This window comes from Calypte anna, chromosome Z, assembly GCF_003957555.1.
Source record: "Calypte anna isolate BGI_N300 chromosome Z, bCalAnn1_v1.p, whole genome shotgun sequence".
Classification (NCBI taxonomy): Eukaryota; Metazoa; Chordata; class Aves; order Apodiformes; family Trochilidae; genus Calypte; species Calypte anna.
The window spans coordinates 72,694,644-72,714,208 of NC_044274.1; the positions used below are offsets into that span (position 1 = coordinate 72,694,644).

General features: G+C 38.5%; 1 protein-coding gene across 1 annotated transcript in view; it reads right to left on the reverse strand.

Moving 5' to 3' along the window:
- LOC103526969 (uncharacterized protein KIAA0825) overlaps window positions 1–10,237 on the reverse strand; it is a 40,999-nt gene extending 30,762 nt beyond the window's left edge. Inside the window, exon 1 of the mRNA XM_008492115.2 lies at window positions 10,163–10,237. The gene's annotated coding sequence lies outside the window, so the exon portion shown is untranslated. The remainder of the gene's footprint in view (window positions 1–10,162) is intronic.
- Window positions 10,238–19,565: the final 9,328 nt, after the last annotated feature.

Below are 19,565 nucleotides of genomic sequence, written 5' to 3' on the forward strand. Positions count from 1 at the left end.
GGAAGTATTTGCACACACAAATCATTTAAAGGATACCACTACTGACTGATGACATGCAGATACAGAAGTAAATACGAAGACAGGTAGCTGACATTTGTCACTTTCTGTCCCCAAAAGAAATTCATTTACTGGGGATGAAAAAAGGAAAATCCCTCCAATTGCCTTCAAAGCAATGGTCTTTCACTTGCATGCTTTTGTGCCATGTTTAATAGCTAACAGTAGGCTACAATAATATACAGCTCTAACATGATGCTGCTCAGAATGAATTATGTCCTAGATGTAGATCACAGAATCACAGAATTGTCATGGATGGAAAAGACTTCTAAGATCATTGTGCTTCCAACTGTCTGCTTCTCCTCCCGAAATAAATATAATATATTTATATTTCATATATTTATTTATATTTAATATATTAATATATTTATATTTATATTTAATATATATTATATATATATAATATATATATAATATATATATTTACCTATATCACCATGCCCATTAGAGCAAGTGCCTCATCTACACATTTAGTAATACTTCCAAGGATGGTGATTGCAGCACCTCCCTGGGCAGCCCATTCCAGTGCCTCAGGAGAGATTTTTTTCCTGGTATCTGTTCTAAACCTCCCCTGGGGAAGCCCCAGGCCATGTCCCCTGCTCCATGGTCACTGCTCACTTGAGAGAAGAGCCCAGCACCCACCTCCCTGCAGCCTTTCAGGGAGCTGCAGAGAGCAGTGAGTTCTCCTCTCAGCCTCCTCTTCTCCAGATGAAACAATCCCAGCTCCTTCAGCCTCTCCTCACAGGACTTGTGGAACCCTCCCCAGCCCCTCAATGTCCTCCTTGCAGTGAGGGGCCCAGAACTGACCCCAGGACTGAAGGCAAAGCCTCCCCAGTGCCCAGCACAGGGGCACCATCCCTGCCCTTCTCCTGCTGGCCACACCATTCCTGATACCAGCCAGGATGCTGCTGGCCTTCTTGGCCACCTGGGCACACTGCTGGCTCACATCCTGCTGGGTTTCATACAACACCCCCAGGATCTTTTCTGCTTGGCAGCTTTCCAGCCCTCCCTTTCAAACTCTGCTCCTTTACCTGGGGTTGGTGTGACCCAAGTGCAGGACCTGACACTTGGCCTTGCCTCACTGATCCAGCCCATCCAGATCCCTCTCCAGAGCCCTCCTACTCTCCAGCAGATCAACATTCTCACCCAACTGGTCACCCACTGGTGTCACCTGCAATCTCACTGAGGAAGCCCTCAAACCCCTCAGCTATATCATTGCTGGAGATACTGAACAAGAGCAGCCCCAAAACTGAGCCCTGGGGAGCACCACTGGTGATGGTGTTAAATCCACCAACTGGGTTTAACTCTGTTCACAGAATCCCAGAATCATCTGGGTTGGAAAGGACCCTTGAGATCATCAAGTCCAACCCTTGATTCACGACCAATGTGGTTACCAGACCATGGCACTGAGTGCCAAATTCAGTCTCTTCTTAAAAACCTCCAGGGATGAAGAATCCACCCCCTCCCTGGGCAGCCCATTCCAATGCCTGAGCACTCCCTCTGTAAAGAATTTTTTCCTAATACCCAACCTAAACCTTCCCTGACAGAGCTTAAGCCCATGCCCTCATCTGACTGATAGAGCCCGACCCTCCTCTGGCTCCAACCTCCTTTCAGGGAGTTGCAGAGAGTGATGAGGTCTCCCCTGAGCCTCCTCTTCTCCAGCCTCAACACCCCCAGCTCCCTCAGCCCTTCCTCACAGCAATTCTGCTGGATCCCTTCACAGCCTCCTTGCTCTTCTCTGGACCTGCTCCAGCACCTCAATCTCCTTCCTGACCTGAGGGGCCCAGAACTGGACACAGGACTCAAGCTGTGGCCTCCCCAGAGCTGAGCACAGGGGCAGAATCCCTTCCCTGGACCTGCTGGCCACGCTGTTCCTGAGCCAGCCCAGGATGCCATTGGCCTTCTTGGCCACCTGGGCACACTGCTGGCTCCTGTTCAGCTTCCTGGCAATCCAGACTCCCAGGTCCCTTTCTGCCACTCTGTGCCCAGCCTGGAGCTCCCCATGGGGTTGTTGTGGCCAAAGTGCAGGACCCGGCACTTGGAATGTTGAACCTCATCCCCTTGGGATCATCCCAACTCTCCAGTCTGTCCAGGTCCCTCTGCAGAGCCCTCCTGCCTTCCAGCTGATCCACACTCCCCCCAGCTTAGTGTCATCTGTGAATTTGCTGATGATGGACTCAATCCCCTCATCTAAATCATCAATGAAGATATTGAACAGAACTGGGCCCAACACTGATCCCTGGGGGAACAACTGGATCAGCACCATTCAGCACCATTCTCTGGTGGCCCTCCAGGAAATTCCTCACCTAGTTCCTAATCCTGTCTGAGCCATGGGCTGACAGCTTTTCCAGGAGAATGCTATGGGAGATGGTTGACTACAGCTCTCTGGGTCTGTCCATGAAGGCAGTTTTTACTGAATTCCACTGACAGAATATCTGTGTCTCTAAGCACACATAAATGTTTGGCCAGGGAATGGCAGACAGCTAGCTTGCTTTTCCCTCTCTCTGTGCAGTCCTGCTTGTTTCTGCTTCATTACTGATTTTTGCCAGGTGATGAACTGTTGTGGCTCAAACGTACACTGTCACCCCCCATTCAGTGTTAACATCAAAATGCCACCCCACAGCTTCAGTACTGTTGAGCCCATGCTTCTTAGCACAGCAAACCCATCCCCACCATTTTATACGTATCAAAGTTCATATTTCTTGCATGGAAAAGAGACACAAGGTCTCTAAACCAGCACTACTGCTGACAAAGCATTTGCATCCTGTTGCACTGTAGCACTACCAACAGCATCACCAGTGAAAATGTGTACATGTTTTGTAACTCAGCTTCAACAGAAGCACAAAACTGCAAAGGCTCAAACAGAAACTTCTGGTGCAGTTGCACAAGAGGGGCTCAAGAAAAGATGTGCAAAGAGAGAATATACGTCTGTTGGAACCAGAAGACAACTGCAGAATAAGCAGAAAATATGCCTGGCAAAACAAAGACAAGTCGTGAGTATGTGGAGAGGGAATGAAATGCTCCCTATCTCTTTGAGGAGGAGGGCAAGAAGCATAAAACACAAAGGAAAAAATCAGAGTGGGCGGAAGTTGCTTATTGTGTTCATACTTTCCATCATTAAAGAGCTCAAGCACAGCTGCTTCAGTAGCACCCATCCTGGGCCCAAGCAATGGTATCAGCTGCATCAGCTTAGTGGCACTGCATACTCACAGTTTAGAATATGCCTGTCAAGGAATAACTGTTTTAATCTTCTGTGATAATGACTAAAAGCAACTAAGTACTTTGTATATTGCTTGTTAATGTCAAACTAGTATTGCTTCCAAGTGCAAAACTGGGTTGATTTATCTGCCTTCTACACACTACCAAGACAGCAATCTCTTAACTCCCTAAATGATCAACACACACTTATATTCAGCTGCAAGTGTTACACACTCGTGTAAGTGGAGGCCCATTCCTATTACACTACACAGTAACTCCACTTCAGATCAGGAGCTGGATAAACCACACACTCAGACCCTCTAAATTTAATCAAAACAGAAATTCTATTTCCTTCCCCCCCTTTCTTTTCTCTTATGTTAATTGTAAGCACTTCTGGTTACAGATTTGCCTTACTAAGCCTAGCATCAAGCTAGTAGGTACTTTTTCCACCAGAACAGAATCCTGTTAAGGCAGATCTTACCTTTTTTTTACAGTTATATAGCTCTATATAATTTTGATAGTATGCTTCTGCAAATACAGAACTACATTTCATTTCTTGCACAAGTAGTTCACTACGGTGTCTTTTATCTCTCTCTCCTGCTCACACATTTTCAATACTCTTACTCCAGGGTCTGTTTCAGGGTAGCTGTCTGTTTCACAGCCCCTCTTCCAGCCCAGGCTCTGGCCCTCTGCTCTTACACAAGAATTTTCCTGTGCTCTGTTATCAGACCTCCTCCTTTACCAGCATCCCCACCCTGGTTTTACCACCACCCACTTCTCTCACAGCTGTCCTTATTTAGCAAGTCTGGAAATTAATTCTATGTAACCTCTTTTCCCTCAGTCATTCTGCTCCCTTACCTTTTGTTCTGGGAGGTGAAGCACTGATGTGCTTCACTCTGCTGTGAAGGCAGATGAAGATGAGAGACAGGACTTGCCTCACTGGCAAGGCTTAAATGTTCAAAGGTTGGGTGATGTTGTTTGAAAGCTATGGCTATGCTAAATAACAGCAAAGGCTTTCATCTGTCACCTGTTTTCCCCTCAGTTCTCTAATTTCCTATAAAATGAAAAACCTACACTGAAAATTGACCCAAAATAGAATTTTTCACAAAGTTCCCACACCAGAAAACAGAATAAAGGAAACCACATAAAAAAGAGGACAAGGTTCTAACTAATTGACTAGTGCAATATCTTACTACCTGCCTGTTCAAAACCCACAAGTTTAACTATACAACCAAGAGAGAAAACAAAGGATTTAGATTAAATAATACATTGCATACTCACCAGACACCAAAAGAATGTATAGTGTGCAGCTAATGTATCGTCAGCAATTAAAAATTCAGCTCTATGAATATTGCAATAATTTAAGTTTTTTAATTATTTATCTCAAAGTGGCAGAAAAGATCACTATGTAAAAATAAAATGCAAGATGCAAGTCATGAAAAAAATATGTGAAACAGCAATCTTTAAGATCCGAGCTCACTTTATGCAAAACTATAAAAGGTAAAAAATATTCCTACCAAATTTCAAGTCATTGGAAAAAGAAATTCTACAACCTGTTCTATCGATTGTGAATCCTCAGTTTTATTCCCTCTGAAGTGTACTAGCAAGCTGAATAAATTTAAAGAAATGATAAAGAGATGATGCTTTAATCACAAAGGAGAAAATTAAATTCTTTCTCCTTTCTCCTCCTATTTGCCCTCTTAGTCTTTTGTTTTCTGCTACAATTCCCCTCAAATTTCCCAATGAAAATAAATGCTGGATGGCTTTTTGTTAAATCAGGAAAATAATCTATAACTGCATTTTACTGTATCTGCTGCTTAACATATCCCAACAGTGAACCTAACATTTAGAATCTATCATATCAACATAGTCATCATGATCCAAGCTGCAAATAATAGAGAGTGTCACTGTCAATTTTGCTTTCTCACACTTCCTTCCCTTCACTTCATCTGATTTTAATAATCCCTGTCAAACCACAAACAGTCCAAATTACTTTCCTGACACAGAAGCTTTCAAGGAAGAGACAGAATCTCAACTTTCATTTAGCGACTACAAAAGCAAGCTGTCCAACTGGACAAATATTATTTCCACTCTTGACAATCTCTACAGTAAAGCATGCTTTTTAATTTTCACTGAAGCTGCCAAGCGTTTGATATGAGCTTCTTGTTTAGTGTAGACTGACTCAGTGGCTTACCAAACCAACAACTGTAATTGCACGTTCAAGTCAAAGAAAAATCAGCTTGCAAAAGGTGATGATTGCATGTCATACACTAACTGAATTAAGGACAAGATTATATAAATAATTTCCATTTAGCAGATCTCATGGGATCAGTTTCAAGATCATTTTACATTTCTAAGATTTATCAAATGGCTGCTGCGAAGACATAATAAAAATCAGAATTTCAAGGAGGACTTTTTTATTCAACTACATCAGCAACAGTCTAAGAAAGGTTAGCTTTGACAACAGGAAACATGTTCAAGGGAAATAAGCTTCTGCAAAAGGATGTGATCTGTAATCATTTTCCTCTCTGTTGGCTTGTCTTCAAAGTAATCTTGATAACATAACTCGCTGCTTCACATACATCAGTTTAAAAGTAATTGATTTCTCTGATGAGGCACAGTATTGTATAATTAGCATTCTATTTGAAGTTCACATGGATTAATCAAAGCATAATACATTTTAATATAAAATATTTCATTCACATAGACATACAAGTCTCTCTAATCACCTGGAAATCTACTGCTTCTCAGTATTTTGACTTTTTTAAGGTTGGGATCAGGTTTTGAAGTGATACTTGTTATTTAAAAAAAAACAACCAACAAACCAACAACAGAATAACCAACATGCTTCCCATCTAAATATTTGTTTAAATACCTGAGATTACCTGTCCTATGCACAGGCCTAACTTAAGACTAATCAAAGCTGTTTTAAAAGACTCTTTGGTAACTCATCAGGATTCACCAAAATAATAAAAGCCTATAATTGAGCACCTATGAAATCACTATGAAATGCACAGGTGTACATGTTGATGGTGTTTACAGTCCCACAGCAAGAGAATTATGCTCCCTGCTAACATAGCAGCATTTTGGTGTTCTTTTAATAGTCTGGGCTGGCAACTGCCTCTCCATGATCACTCATCTTCATGGTCAGGCATCCTCTTGCTTTCCTCTTTATTTTATTTTTTTTACTTCCTACTGAAGAGTAAATTTTTTAACAGCTTACTTGACTTTTCTCCTTCAGCACTGCTAGTCAAAGGGCAATTTTGATACTCAGATTCTATCACAGGTCTACATTAGTTTGCAGCCCCATGTTCTTTCACTTTAAAAAAACGATCTGATCAAAAGATCACTTCAAGGAGAAAAAAAAAATGACATTGGGTAACACAAGACCAATGGTATTCTCAGTTTTAGTTAAAAGGACATTTATGTAATTCTCTTTAAGTGAAGTTCTTAGTCTTGACTTCTCATTAACTAACAGTTTGAAACCAGAGCAGAACTCATAAATGATACCAGCAAGCTTTATGTGTTCAAAAATGACATTATATATATTATAGTACATATAATTATATATATTATGTATTATATACTCTATACTATACATTATATTTTATCGTCTTTGTTTTATACTGTGTATCTTCAGAGTCTAAGCACCTCATAATGGACGTATGACATAAGAAAGACACCTGAAGAACAACATAATTAATTACAAATTTGCTGACTGACATGAAACCATGCTTCTACCACATCTACTTAACTGTAATCAATTGTACAAAACTAAACCTTGTGTCTAACTGATCTCCAATTTTGTAGCTAATAGAGAATCTAGGTTATTTTAATTTTTTTTTTCCTAATACAGAAGAATCTCACTAACTAGTAAGCCATGTATCTTTTTTTTTTTTTCCAACTAGTTGCTCAGAGGTAGCTTTTATCTTCCCAGAGAATATTCTCTACAATTCATTCTAGTTTTGTCTCACTTGATAACTTACATTATCAGATGTTACATCTTTCTTTCCAGGAAGCACAAGTCATCAAAGCTATGATGCTACAGAAGAACAAAAAAGCATAAGCAAGTGGCACTTAAAAAAATATTTATCCACGATACCTTTTCATTGCTGCTGAAGAAGAAAGAAAGAATAATAAAAGAGAATATTAAAAGAATAGTTATAGTGGAAGGAATTGCATTCTTCTCAAGGATCTCTTAAACCACACTCTCACACTCCAGCACTTGGAGACAACAAGGTTACAGAGGTAGAAGAAAGAATGGTAACAAAATGCACTTATGCAGGGGAAAAATAGATATTTCTTTGGAACCAGAACAGGCCATAAATTATTGTGTAAAAAGGAAATACAATCATCTGATTTGTGATGCAGAAAGATGTTCCTCCTCCCTATCATCTTTAACAACTGCTATAATGACATTATATTAAATCCTCTAGTGCAGAAAGCACTTAGCCTTTGGTTTCATGATTAAGAGGGCAAGTGTTCATAAATATCTTACAAGTGAACACTGTGCAGTCTGTTATTTCTTACATAATTACAAGACTCAAACGAGTTGTGCAACCAGCCAAGAAGTGGAACTAAAGTGTAAGCAACATGCACTGCTTTCCCATCACATGAAATTCAGACCTTGATCCAGAATGAAACTAAACTGAAAAATAAAGCTTTTTGTTTTCTTCTGATGTTTTCATTTTTGTTGTTGGGTTTTTGCTTGTTAAAATTTTTGGGGTGAAGACTCCAGTTAAAATTTTCAGTGAGAAAGAGAAAGGAACATCATAAACTAAAGAAAAAGGGATAAAACCTTTTTCTTGGGTCACATTAACATTTTACCAATTTTTTTCTTGCCTTCTATTAATTTTATAGCATCTTACAACTTTTTTTAAGTTAAAAATTGATAAGCCATGTAAGATTCAGGCTGGAAACTCACACTTCATCAAATTTTTAAGGTTCAATCTATATACCTTTTTCTTTAACTGTCTAAAACTGAGTATGGCAACAACTCTACAGACAATCCTCTAGAAGCCTGAGCTGTGACCAAAACTATTTTTTTATATAGGGGTTACATTGTGAATCACAGAATTTCAACTATTCCATTAATCTGTAAGAGAAATTATGCTTGTTGTGAAACACCTAATCCCAGGTGGTCCCAGCCCAAAATTCTCTTTAAAAGTTTACTGTCAGGATACACTGTGGATGATGTTACAAACAAAACATCCTGTAAGAAAAGTAGTTACTGGTATAAATTCTGAGTGATGAAGAAAGTGCTCAGTGATAGACAGTGGAAGAAGCATTTATTGAAGCAACATATTTTTTACTAAATAAACTGATAATAACATTACAGTACTAACAAGGACATCACAATACTCTGCTACATGCTAATAGTTGGAGTTGAACACTACTAAAAGACTTTAAAACACTTGTTCTAAATAAGAGAACTAAAAGTATTTTGCTTTGGGACTTTGTAACGTGGAATGGCACTGAACAAGCAGATGGGAATGATTTTTCCATTTTTTTTCTTCTATCACAGCGTGCCCCACTGTATAGTTTCATGTAATAAGTTTATTACAGGAAAAAAAATCAAGTGGCAACTCCTTACTCCTCACCACCTTCATATCTGCATCACCTGAAAAAACTCACATGTTCCCAGTCAAATGCCATGGCAAGAATTATAAACACTGTACAGCTTACTATCCTTATTTCAAATATTCCACTTCTTTCTTTGTACTACTGCATGATGCAGCTCCCCAAACCACTTCTTGGAATGACTGTAAGTTTTAATTCAATTTAGATTTCATGTTACTTCGCTTTAATGGGAATGTAACAAGAAGGGTGGAGAGAAACAGATTAATTGCACTGAGAAAAAAAAGATTCAAACAACTTGAGAGAGACAGGCCATTTTTTCTGACTACTTTGTCACAGGCTCAAGAGAGGTTACCAGGGCTTTCTGTTACACTACAGAACAGACTGTAGGATAACCATGTCCTGGGCTACATCACCAGCAGGTCAAGGAAGGGGATTCTCTCCCTCTGCTCTGCTCTGGTGAGACCCCCCTGCAGTTCTGGGTCCAGCTCTGGGGTCCCCAAGATGTGAAGGAAATGGAGCTGCTGGAGTGAGTCCAGAGAAGATCACAAAGATGATCAATAGGGCTGGAGCAGCTCTGCTCCAGAGCCAGGCTGAGAGAGTTGGGATTCTTCAGCCTGGAGAAGAGAAGGCTGAGGGGAGACCTTAGAGCACCTTCCAGTATTTGAACAGACTTGAGGAAAGCTAGAGAGGGACTTTGGACAAAGGCATGGAATGACAGGACTAGGGGAAATACCTTTAAACTGGAAGAGAGAAGATGGAGATGAGATCTTGGGTAGAAATTATTTCCTGTGAGGGTGGTGAGAACCTGGCCCAGGTGCTCCAGGGAAGTTGTGGCTGCCCCATGGCTGGAAGTATTCAACTCCAGGTTGGATGGGGCTTGGAGCAACCTGGGCTGGTGGGAGGTGGCCCTGCTATGACCAGGGGGTTGATCTTTGAGGAACTGGATGATCTTTAAGGTCTTTTCCAACTCAAATCATTTATATGCTAACCTAAATACTATATACTTTATATATTAACCTAAAGTTCACACCTGTCTACTTCATAACAGTTAAAACAGGCAGTCAGTTTTTATAGCTGTTGTAAAGCAACAGGAATTTATACAAAGTCTAATCAAAGTTTGCTTATACAAAGTTTTAGACCTCTCCATTTTAAGTGTAGAACCTCCTACATTTTATTCAACCAATAGAAATTCATTTACATATTCTTGATTATTACTATGAGCACTTTCCTACAAACATCACAGGCCTCAGCTGACCACCCAGATGGATTTTTTTAAGCTTTTGCAGTTCATAGAAGTCAACTTCAGAACACAGTTTACCCAAATACATACCTTCAGTCAGTGGGCTCTCTATGGAACCAATACTGTGTGTTCTGTTTTTTGCATATTATTCAGTTAATAGTTCACCCGTGGTCCTATGTAAAAAGAAGTTAGTAAAAATAGTATTAGTTAATATTTGAGAAAGAATACTGGCACAGATAAAAATCTAAATTGCTTAAGTATTATATAAAATTGCTCATAAAGTAAGACAGTATACTTCCTAATTCCAGCTGGTTAATAACAGTCCAAGCTCAAAATATTAAAAGAAAATTTAACATTAGAACCTCCATTTCTATTCACAATTATTATAGAACGCACAGTGCTACAAAACACTCCATTTTGTTGTTCCAAAGGTACAAAAGCAATGGAGAAAATAGATTAAAAATAAAAAATAAAAAAAAGGTGTGCTTAGCCTTGAGAAAAGAAAGCTTAAGGGAGACATTATTACAACATTCCAGTACTTCCAGGGGGGCTACAGAGCAGCTGGAGACTCCCTGTTTCCAAGGAGTCCCATGGACAAGACAAGGGGCAATGGGCACAAGGTGCTTCCAGGGAGATTCCCATGGGACACAAAAGGAAAATTGTTCCCCCTGAGGACAGTCAGACACTGGAATGGTCTCCTAGGGGAAGAGGGGGATTCCCCCACTTTGGAAGGTTTGAAGTCTCAGCTCAGCAGGATGCTGGGACATCCCAGATAAACAATAATATCAGAAGGGTTGGAGCAGAGGGTCCCTGAGGTCCCTTCAGACCTGAATCCTGTGAATCTGTGAATCTGTACAGGATGGGGAATAAGGTCACAGCACCTCAAGAAAAAGCACATGGAAAGCACATGTCAAAGCACGTTTAGACAAGGTCCGCAGAGCTCAGTAATTTCACTGAGAATAATCTACCTTCTGGTCACCCACTTGCAGAATAAGCAACTTAGAAGAGGTTGAAGTTTAACTTAATATCAATATATAAAGGGGACACAGTAAAAAATTGAGAGAGACTTTTATCAAGGCCTGTGGTGATAGGATAAGAGGTATTGGCTTATTTTCTGTGAGGGTGGTGGAACATGTTTCCCAGAATGCATATATAAGAAATAAGAGGAAGTATACTCTTTACTTCCTTCTGCTTCACAAAATTTTAAGTAATACAAAACATTTTTATAAAGCTTTCTACGTTTATTAAACCTTTGTTTTATTCAGTAGTGTAAAATAAAAATAAAGTGATTCTTTATGTGGAAAAGAAGTGGGATCTTCTAGACCTTTCTAGGGCTTTAGGGGTTAAGAGTTCCTGTAGCTCAGCACTATAGAAGAAAGCAGAGACAAGAGCACAGGAGGGTTAAAAGAGCTGCAAGGATAGCCCCTGCTCTTTGACCTGTGCTTTCTGCATTTTAAATTAAGAGTAAGCCAAAAATGCCTGTACTTATTGCCCTGCTTTTATGACTTTTCTGAAAACAGAGGTTATGAAAAAAACCTATATAAAAAATGACAGTGAAGTTGTAACTCCAACCCACAAAAGCCAAGAAATTTAAAGTTAGTCTGACACCCAATCCTTAAATCATGCAATTGTTCTTCTTTTTAAAAAAGCAACAATGCAAGTTAATGACAAGTTGTCAGCCCTAACTTTGAGTTGCCTGAAGTTTGTCATTTGGTGTTTGTGTCACAACCTTAATGTTATTTAAATGTAGTTTTTAGTATCTATTATTTAAAAAGGTCTACTTTACGACAGCAAAAAGCTTTGATGGAATAAACCTCAAAGTACCCTGCAGTGCTGGTATGCCACTTCATTAGAAGTAGTGCATAAAACATATGCTGTTGACAAATCTAATTCATTAAAGGTGAGGTAGATGCACTTTAAAACAACTGGCTGGCATCATTATCTACAGTTCCTTTTATAAATTATTCTTCTTTTCCCTTTTGACTGAACTTGTCAGTGTTCCCTTTGCAGACTGTGAATGTTTTTGCCTTAAAATTTGAAGAAATGAAATACCTTCAACATGTTTGGACAAGTTAAATAAGTAGCATATTTGCTAAAACTGAAATTATAAGCAGAAACATCTACACTGATTATTTCACCTATATTAACTAACGAGAAATAAAATTAAGCAACAATGTGTAAGAGGTCTGGCTTTACCAAACATAAAATTAAAAAAAAAAAATGAAAATAATAGAAAATTATAAAGTACAACAGAGTAATATTCCAGCAGCATTTTGCATTGCTATTCAGATGACTTGGATTTGATACTGAACTGAATTCTGCAGGAGAGGAGATCAGGCACACCACAGTGCTGACAGCTGGCTAACAGATTCATTTAAAAGAGGAAGAATTTGCTAACTACATTACTTAGACTTTTAGGTGAAGACCAATATTGATACAGGAACTAAAGGCTAGGGGAGAGTCCATAAATAAAGTTAAGCTGGTATTTGAAACATGGCCCATCAGAGTGGGGTATTCTTTGAGAAGCTTACTAACATAAAATGCATATAACTAAAAATAAAGTGAAAAAGAATGCTTTTGACAACTAGAAGTAACAAAAGTTATGGTTAAATTCCACTAATCACATAATCAGCAAAACTGCAAACTTCACTGTATACATGGAAACTGGAAGAAAAAAATTAATCAACTATTCTTAATCAAGGATTCTTTCTGTGATGTAATTTTTCTTTTAATTACTGATAAAATGACCCAAATCTATCCATTTAAAAGAATAACTATTGAAATTTTTGCAGAGAATGCATAATCATACTTCAATATGTCAATACTTTGTGCAGCTATTTTGTGATGAATTAGCTGGATTAGCCAAGAATTTAATCTTGTTCAAGGAATGCCCACAGATGGCACATAATACCACCCTATATATTTCTACACAGACACATGTATATGTACACATCTTTAATTAGATAGTGTCTCATGTTAATTCCCTATTGTCTCTTCCACAGAAAAGCTCATTCCAATATCACACTCCTAAAACTTAAGAGGTGGACATTTCACCTGGAAAAAACTGGCATAGGAGTGACTTAAATACAGAAACACTTCCAGATATAATTTACTGAGGCCTGTTTTATGCCTCCATAGATTGCAGCAAATTAGCTTCTGAAAGCAACTCTAAATGTTTAAATTAAAAACTGACAGACTCATTTGCCACATTTCAATCAGCATCTACCATTTAGCTCAGATTTACATCATGTATTTATAACATGCTACACGTGGAATCCTCCCAATTAGCCTCCTAATTAATCCTCATCCTGCTCTTTCTTTATTTTGTTCCCTCTCCTGCCATACTGTCTTTAAAACCACGTAAGTGGAACAGTCATATTTGTTTGTGCCTCCCTTCAACAAAACACGAGAAGGGTTTCAGGCAGACAAATGGTACCTCCTCTTGAGGAGACACAGCTGAAGGCCTCCTGTCCCCAGAATCCCTCACTGAATTCAGAATTATTCCATTTACAAAGTTTTTATTGTGGAAAAGAAATATATCCTGTTGACTGCTGGCACCACAAACTCCTCTTACAAAGTGATTTTTCAGATCCTGTGAATGGGGCTTCTGTTTAGCTCTCAGGGTTAGGGTTAGGGTTAATTTTTGATGATGATGATGGGAGTGAGGAGGCAGGAAAAGGACAGAAACAGTGCTGGAGTTCTTAAGAGAGTTTATGGTTATACAGAAGAGCCCATAATGCTTTCCCAAAGGAGACTTTCATGCTCCCCCAGCATTTCCTGCAAAGAAAATCTGTTTCTAGTCAGGGATTTCAGTGCTGCTCTTACTTCAGCCTGATGATCTTTATGAGCAGTGATGCTGGTAACCACACAGACCTTCTGTCCATACCAGCATCCCAGATGGGAGAAACCACAGCCAGCAAAAACCTTCCACACTAATAAATGCCATTCCTCCATTGGGAAAGTGGAAGAAAAGAGGCAGAGACCATACCTGTGTCATTGTTTCAAAGGAAGTCTTTTATTCCTCTGCATAAGGGACAGCTAAAGGTCCCCTCCTGCAAAAGGTTTAGACACTTCTCCTGAAATCCTTTTCTTTTTTTTCTTTTTTCTTTTCTTTTCCTGAACTCCTGGGAGTACAAATCACAAAAGGACACTGCTGTCTCCTTCCCTGAGGGAACATCCTCCTCCACAGGGTAGAGAGGTATCTCCAGGTGGGAGAAGAATATGTGCCAAAGCCAAGTGAAATCCCACAGAAATATTCACAATAAGGAAACTCCTCTCATCATAACTCCCGAGACCACAAGTGTGATGGGACACAACTGGTCATCTAGAAAAAAATTCTGTTCATTGAAATAAATTCTTCACAAGACTCAGAGAGGAAAGATGAAAACCACACAAGTTCAGCTCATTTTGCACTGAAGCAGACCTCAAAGCTAATCAGAGAGAAACAAACTTTCTTATGGCTGTTGGTTACTACATGGATGTGATCTATTGCTATTGCACTGACAGTTAATTTTGGACTTGTTCTTTGGTAAACAGAAAAACCTGCCGTCTGATTTTTGAGTCTAGTAGGCTATGACTTGTGCTAAAATAAAAATAAAATAAATAAAAAAAATAAAGCCCAAACAACTTAATGCCAATCAAAGAAATCCAAAAAGCCCCAAACCAACAAACACTTTATTTTAGTACTGAGTGCTTTCGCTGCAATCTTCATGAGACACTAGAGAGACACTGATAACCCAGGGTAAGCTTGTCTTCTGCAGGGATCTGGAATTCTTAAGGCTGGATGACAAGCAAATCTGTAAGAACATAATATTTATCTCAAGATCTGCTAATGACAGAGGTTTCATCCTAGCTTAAGGGTCAGCTAAAGTGCTCCAAGGAACCCTCTAGATAGTCTTTCACCTTATCTTAAGTAGCAGATCTATGCCTGATACTTGTAACAATTGTATGTAATTGTTGCCTATGTAACAATTTTAGATAAATACTCATATAATAAATAATGGTAATACTCATATAATAATAATAATAATAATAATAATAATAATAATAATAATAACAATAACAACAACTTATAAAATAGATAGAACTGTAAGGCACTGAGGATACTTTGGTACTAGTTGCTCTTGTTGTAACTTCATTATCTTCCCTATCAGAATTTATGCTACACCTTCCTCTAACCTTTTTCCAGCATTTTTATTTTCTCTTTCCATACACAATCATCTATACCTTTTGCCTGTAGTGACCTCAAGAACAGTGAACAGCAAAGACAAAGAGTATACATGTACCCCACTGGTTACATCATGTCTAATTTGTTTTTTTAATGCCTGTGAGACAGGGTTCATGTTTATCTGTATTGTGGGGCATCAATCACAGTAGTCAATTGCCTAGTAAGAAATAAAACAGAGGGGAGAGAGGGGTTATTGCAGAGAATTCCTGTATTCTGAGTATATACACTGTTTTAGAACAACATAAAATTATGTTGTATTATTGTATTTATTAAGGAAAATGTATTTCTGTTACCATCACACACATTCACCACTCTGATTGCAGTTACTTATTGAAGAAGAGTACCAAAAAAAGACTAAGAATATAATTTTAAAAGATACAAAAGAAATTTACATTAAAAGAAAATAAAAAATAGAAAATAGAAAAAATAGAAAATAAAATCTGAATGGGACTTAGGTCAACAAGAAGGTTGAAGGACTTTGATGAAAGAAAACCTGCTGATCACATCCAAATGATTTCCCACCTAGGAGAAAATATTAGAAAGTCAGAGGGGGAATTAGGTCAATTAAGTATTCCAGACAGGTGAAGTGGATTTAGGTCAGGGCAGGAGAACAGAAGCATGATTAAGAAAGAAGGTCCAAGCAGCCAAATAGTAAACCCTGTCAGGAAAAGATAAGAAACTTGAACTTTATGCAGTAGGAAAGTTTAGTATTAAATGCAAAATGAAGCCATTCCACCACCTCTATTTTAGAAAAAACAAACAAAATGTTTTTCCTACTCATGAATGACTGGAAGTGCACTAATGAAGTCACTAATTCATTAGTGAGTGAACTAATACAGGGAGATAGAAGACAGGCTGAGCTTACAACCACCAGGAAATTAAATTTTCTATGCATGAAAAGTGGTTATAAGATAGAAACACAAATGATCCATCCTGAAAAGACCACAAAGAAGATGTTTTAAAATACAAGTTGCAATTACTGAGAGTTTATCATCAGTAAAGTCTGAAGAAAAACAACAATTTTCACAACCCTCGTGCCATTCCTATATTCCTCAGCTCACAAACTACAGGTATGTCTGCAGAAGAATGGTTGTTTTTAAGAAGATATTGTAGCTTCTGGAGTTTTATATTATTTCTGAGTCTTGTAATCCCTTATCACTGTAGAAGAAAATTTAAATTCCTCCATGCTTTCAACCGAGCTAGAGCTTCACACTGAAGATGGACTTACAAAATGGGCTTAAAACAGGGCACAAAATAAGATTTTTCTCCACAGGAAGGCAGTGTGGAGACAGTTAATACTGTTTTAGCTTTTATGACTGACATTCCAGTGTAGCTGTGATTACTAAAAATCGACTGAAATTCACCTGTGGCGTTGTGATTTTTGTTCATTCAGGTAATACCACTCAAACAAGTATAGACATATTATGTTGAGGCAACAGAAGGAAGAAAAGCTCTCATGAATATTATTTTTAAAATTCTGAAATTCTGAACCAGTCAACTGATAAACTCCTATGAATGGTGGAAAATATTTTAAGCATTAATGAAAAATGTCCTTTACCAGATTAAAAAAAAAAAAAAAAGTCAAACATTTCACAACAGAAGGAATATGCATGGATGCAGGAAACAATGCATGGATTGTACCAGAATTACTGCAATAAATTGCATAATTTTCAACATAGAAAGTTAAAAGACTAGTGAGGGACCAAAAAAAAAATGCAAAAGAAAAAAAGCAAACCAAAAACCAACCCAAACCCTAATTTGCAAAGTGGAAGATGAAGGGTTGAAGGCTTGAAGAGAGGTTTTGTGAGATTTAAGGACAGGGTTCAACAGTGATCACACTGCTCATGGCAACACCAAAGACACCTGGAAAAAGTTAACTCCATACATTATCTGCAAAAAAACCAGCTACCTATAGGGAAATATGGACAGGGACATTTCCAGGTAAAAGACTTAGTGGTTAAACAATTATGTGTAGAAAACAAAGGAAACAAAAAGTATAAAGTAGAAAGGTACAGCAACAGACTGAAAAAAAGATTTTTCTCTTTTTCAGTCTCTAAGAAACAAAATTAGGAAAGAATCAGGACTGAATAATATGTTTAAAAGACTGCACCCTAGGCCTATGATACCTATTAACCCTTGCAAATAAGACATAATGAATTAAGAGATGTTTAGCTACTATAATGAGACCATATTAAAGACAGAAATGGAGAAAATAGTTTGGGTTTATGATAAAAATAAAGAGCCAGGAGGTAAGTGATATCACTAAAATGAAGGTAAAAACAAATTCTCAACTTCCTAAAGCTACACTTCAGTAACAATGTGTTTTTAAGTAAAAATGGACATCAAGAGTTTGAAACCTCAGTTACTTTGATTCTGCATATTTTAAATACTAGAGACAAGAAAACAAAACCAAAGAAAATAGAAAAATATTCTCACAGGTAAAAGAATTATCATCATATAAATATGCAACATCCTCACTAGTAACAACTTATAGCATTGTGAATGCTGAATACTTCTCCAGCCTGTTAAGTGCCTTGTGGCATAAAACTGCTCTTACCTACCAGTTGAGTAATGCTTGGTAGTATTTAATGAGAATTAAATTATTACCTTTAAAAATATTTATCCAAACATTAGTTATTTCAGCTTTACTATAGCAAATAAACCAAGAAGTATTTATTCACATGAATGGTGTTCCTAATTTTTAAAAGGATAAATTTTGACTATCAAAAAAACCCTCCCATATTTAAGGATAATAGATTAAATGTGATATACACGTCAGATTACATTTTATAAAACGAGCGCAGGTTTTTTATTTTATGCACTCCAGTTAAAAGAATTTAAATTAATACCTTTACAGCACTGACAACTCAGTAATGGTGTAAAGCTGCAACAGGTACATAATAGAAAATATAACTAATCTTCATTGTCAATCAAAAAAGGCAAGCTATGAATACAGCCATTTAACTCTGAACACTCAAGTAGATGTTTGAAGACTTTACAGAGCCACATATCAAAAACTACTGACAGGCTGTTGATGGTTATTTCTCTCTTGCATACAAAAATATAGCTGCAGTGTTAAGGAAGGAGAAGGTGGGAAAAACTTCAGTAAGCATTAAGGATTCTGGAATACGTTATGGACAGCAACACAACTCTTGGTAGAAGTGGTTTTCCATTTTGATATTTGGGAAACTAACATTCAAAATCAAGAGTCCAGTGTGCTGTCAAATTTTAGATGTCTGAAGCCAGGTGGTTTTGGTTTTCTCTTCAGAGGAATCAATCACCTTTCTATTCCTGCATGCCTTGTTCTCTCCAGATGTATAAAAATGAATAAAAATGGAACTGTTCCACAAAGCTGATTTTATTAAATGTAAAGCACTAACAGACTCATAGTACAACACCCATTGGATGCATTCCATGGCACAGGAATCAAGTGAAATGTCACCTCTCAAACACACAAGGGACCAAAATAAAGTTTCAGAAACAATCACTATCCAGGCATTTCTACATTTCTAAATTCTGAATTGAGTGCTTGATGTACAGAGGGAAGATTATTTTGACCTTTTCACATTGCTCCATAATGAAAAATATATAAATAAATAAATAGATAGCAAACAGACTTCCAGCATCAACTTGACCAGGGGGGCAGGAATCCCTTTGCTAAAATATGTGGCAGCAAGCAGCAGCCCCTGGTCATATTCCCTGAGGATCAGCCATCGTGTGGCACAAGACACACTGAAAGTTTCACTGAGACAAGGAGAAATGGGTACTAAGGATGCAAAACCATAGGATCTCTGACTGGTTTGGGTTGGAAGGGACCTTAAAGCTCATCCAGTCCCAACCCCCCTGCCATGGTCAGGGACCCCTCCCACAGCCCAGGGTGCTCCAAGCCCCATCCAAGGTGTCCATGAAAGCTTCCAGGGATGAGGCAACCCTAATTAACGCTCCTTCACTTAATCAGCATGGAATCATGGAAGGGTTTGGGTTGGAGGGGACCTTAAAGCTCATCCAGTCCCAGCTGGACAATCCAGGGACCCCTCCCCAGCCCAGGGTGCTCCAAGCCCCATCCAACCTTCAGCACTGCCAGGGATGGGGCAGCCACAGCTTCTGGGGGCAACCTGGGGCTCAGCACCCTCACCCCAAAGGATTTCTCCCTCACCTCTGCCCTCAACTTCCCCTCTCCCAGCTGAAATCCCTTTCCTGACTCCCACAGCCGCCCTGTTCCAGCGGGGAGGGAACACTTCACCCCCCGCACTCAGCTCCCCTCAC